Source organism: Azolla caroliniana, unplaced genomic scaffold (genome assembly GCF_043228905.1).
Source record: "Azolla caroliniana isolate FFs.n. ecotype wild unplaced genomic scaffold, voAzoCaro1.0.p SCAF_1151, whole genome shotgun sequence".
Taxonomy (NCBI): Eukaryota; Viridiplantae; Streptophyta; class Polypodiopsida; order Salviniales; family Salviniaceae; genus Azolla; species Azolla caroliniana.
Genome location: NW_028231586.1, coordinates 6,058 through 10,381, shown reverse-complemented (window position 1 = coordinate 10,381; position 4,324 = coordinate 6,058).

Here is a 4,324-nt window from a genome sequence, read left to right as displayed (position 1 = left end):
TATATTTAAAATATATGCTTTAATGGAGAGGTGACAATGAGATGTTGGATTTCCCTAATAGCGATTTATGATGAAGGGGACTTGTTGTTGTGGGGTGTGTTTTATCACCATCCATGGTTTTATAAAAGAAAAATATATTCAAGCAAATTGCTCTTACCTATCAATTACCTTATTTAAATCTTAAACATTTATAAGGTGTTTGTATATGATTCTTTGCAAACAAAACAATAATTACCATCCAATATATGTTCAAATGGAAGATAACATTCTAGGTTGGACTATCTTTGGATCAAGAAGGTAGTGACTTGCAAGATGACCTCCATCTAGGATGTAGGGAGGGGCTTAATCAAGATTGTGGTCATACCTCTACATATGTTTGCCATGCAAGTATCTCACATTTGCAACCAAAGAATGTCTTGATGAGAACATTTAGGGAATAATGGAATGTAAAATTTCCATGGGTTAAATCAATAAATGTATAATACCAATGGTGGTCAATGGTAAAGAAGTAATTAAACGTGAGCATCGTGAGAAATACCAAGTTCTTTGTGCATGGGGTGATGGCTAGGGGAGGGTTATGATTCAATTTCATGCAATTAAAAGAAATACCATTGCAAATGCTCATAAGTTCTCCTAAGCAAAATGTGAATGAACAAGCAAAACACATCCCTAGCACATGATAGGAGGACTTTACTTGTTGACATCATTCGAATTCTTGATTATGTGGCCAATTCACTCAATTGAATGGTCCATGGTGTGCCAAAGTTTAAAGACTATGCATGATGCTCTAGTCATTTGAATTCTTGCTTATGTGGCCAATTCACTCAATTGATTTCATGTGGGAAACGTCTAGCCATTCTTGGAAAGTCAAGAAACATGCATGAGGGAGTCACCTTTTACTAGATTATGATTTACCAGAGTATAAACAACACACTAGGAATGTCTCTTATCATCTATAGTATTTATTTAGGATGAAGTTAACTTGGGCCCAAGGAATTTGCTTTCATGACTTTATTAACAATACCAAATGGGAAAGAAATCAATATTACCCCAATTCATTGAAACTGTTGTTGGATGAAAGAGGTCCATTTGAAAGAAAAATTATTGTGATGTAAAAAAAAAATCGTATCATGTATGGTTGGAAATGAATGCGGTGCAATGGGTGGTGCATGTGCAATGATGCAATCTATATGCTCTTGGAATTCATTGAAAAAGCTTATCGTGAAGCTTCCACCCGAAAAGGTGTGCGTACAACATTCCTAGCTAGAGCTACTATTTGTGGAAAAGTTGCCTAATAAATTCAATTCATGTTTGAATATTTTTGTGAAACGTTCCAATGAATTTACGAACATTAAGAAAGTCATGGATCTAGATGTTAATTGACATCTTCAAATTGATGGTGCCATACGGTTATATTGTTGTGAGGTTATGGTGTGCATGGTTTCATTAATGCCCACCATTCTTGGTATGTGGAAAAGAGAAAAAACTTATCCATTGATACAATAAGTTTGGAATATGAAGTATTCGATTTCCTATATGCATGCAAGTCGATATATTATCATAGTTGAATATTTCAAATACAAATTCCATGAAGAAGCATTGAACTTAGTATCGGGCACACGAGTGGTCTTATTGTTTCCAAATTGACTTGTGGATTTTTAAAGCCCCAAGTAAGTATTGGTCATGGAACAAAAGTATTTAAATTTCTTGGAACCTTTTGCAAGAGAGTATATCTAGATCTAGGATAAGAATGATGAAATTCACAAGTAAATGCTATTATTTTATTGAATCCCCAAATGAAAAGCAATGTTGTTCTTGGACGTATTGAGGAGGGGATGCCAATCTACATAAATTTACCCATGATTCATTAGGGGATGCATTAAACTTGCTAAGGATCAAGTGTGTGCCATTATCGATAACTTAAATGTTAGTTTCTATGACTTGCCTCTTTTTAATGCAGTGAACTAATTCAATCTCCACCATCATGCTAAAGACATTGAAGTGTCAAAAAACAAAGGCACAATATGGCTGGAAATTTTGTTGTCTCTCTAAAACAAATGTTGTTACCTCAAGCAATACTTTGGTTGATGATGAAGCTTGACGAATGGAAATTTGCTCCCCCTTTATGGGTGTACTTCAATATTATTGTGAGGGTTGGTCATTTAAAGAGACATGGAGAGTATTTGGGTGAAGAAATGATAGTGACAAAATCCCCCCCCCCCCCCCCGACATGGCAAGGCTTTGACAAGTGATTTTGGTGATTCATTTGGGTACACTCACATGTGAACGAGGAACTTGAAGACAAAATGCCATAAAAGCACATGACAGAAGTTTTTGTGGGTGTTGCTGCAACACTTGATGCATTCAAGTGAATATATTTGAGAGGGTGAAAAGGTATGAAGAACTTGCTTGGGAAGCATTTTTTATACATGCACGAGCATGTCGGAGGATAGAATCAACGATACTCGATCTTCTCATTATAACGTTATATTTGTTCTCTTTTCTAAATTAAAGTAGCTTCACCTCTAAGTTAAGAACGTGAAAATGCATGGTACATTTTATAAATTAAATGTAAAATTAAGGGCATTTTAAGTTGAAAAACCAATTGTAAAAGATAACTCAAAAAGCAAGTATGGCCATCAAAATATAGTCATAGCTAGCCCTATCTTCATTCTTTGTTTCACTTATTCATTATCGTCGTGGAACTTTGGCGGGTTATCCACCTCAAACAATAGAGAAGGAGACGATCTCTTTGGTACCAAGGTAGAAGGAGACAATCATCATTAAGATGTCAGGCGTCTAGGCACAACATTGTGCAAGAAAACAAATAGATAAAGTGGTGAATATGCAGTTCATTAATGATGTGTGAAGGTTACAATGCTTATGCACTTCAGTAATATAGCTCGTAAAGAGGACTTGATTCAATTGAAGGTTCATGAGCTTAGGATAATAATCGTTACTTGTGGTAGCTTGGACCCCTCTAAGACACTCGAGAACAACCAATATTATATTAGGAGTTTATCTCAATGAAAGAGATTTGTAAGTCTCGCCTATTTTTTTGATGACCATTGACCATAAGATTCCATTTCTTCATGACTATTTTTTTTTGCCTATGTTTATGTCGTTTTAAGACTTTCTTTCCATTGCCATGCCATTAACAAAAGAACATATATTTGCCTTTAATAAAAACACTCACGTGGCAAAGCTCACCATGCACTTGTCAATTTGTCATTAATTTACTCTCTAACCATCAAAATATGGCATATTCAACTAACTCACGAGACATTGACCTTGGTTTATTGAAGTCATGTGCACGTATAGCATCTTGTGGTTGTTAGAGACTGGAGTTTTAACCCTTCAAGAGTATCTTATGATGGTGCGATGTGACAGAAAGAGGAGTGAAAGGCTCGAATATCATGTTTACCTTGTCTTCTATTTAAACTGTGTTGGTAATTATCTAAGATTCTCGTTTTCCATGCAGATTTTAGCAAGGCGAGTGGATCACTTCTTAATATCATAATATTTCCTCGGCAACAAATAAACTGTCACTTTACTATTATGACAACTTTGCATTTAATCACGAAGACCTTTTTTCCTTTTTACGAATATCACTTTGAGGTTCTTGCATTCTCGCTTTATATTGTTTTGAACATTCTATGCCTTCTTCGATTGGTAGTTCTTGTCGTTTCAGTAGTTGATGTGATGTGAAAACAATCTCCACTAGCTCAACTTTACAACACTTCCATTCTCGTCATTCTTAGTTTCCAACATATTAATGTAACCTAATATACTCTATGCGATCATTCTGCCAACACCAATATCTTTAGATGATGCGATCCATTTTCGTTATATTCAAATAAAATGATGTACTTCAAATATTCGACTTTATCTATTAGACTCATTCGAAAAAAGCTAACTTGTTTTCCCTATTAATATTTCAAAATACTTAACCGAGTTTATGAGCATTTTTTAAAATCGACTTGACCAGCCATATTGCGTGCATACAATACTTTTAATGAGTGACTTGCTTTTATTTTTACAATATGTACTTGTGAGGCTTTGGACTTAACCACCTTGGGGCATATATAAGCCTATGTCCACGTGGATGGAAAAAGTTAACACAACTTTACAAATTGCAAGTTATATACGTTACATTTGTCAACGATGCATCGACATAAAATAATGCAATGAGGATGTGATTATTATTAAAGTCTAAAATAGAATACGTTAGACATGTTAGATCTTCACCATTAAACAGTTGTTCAATGTTCACAATGTACGATGAAATCGAGATAGTTCCAACTCCAAGTATCAAAATTTTAAA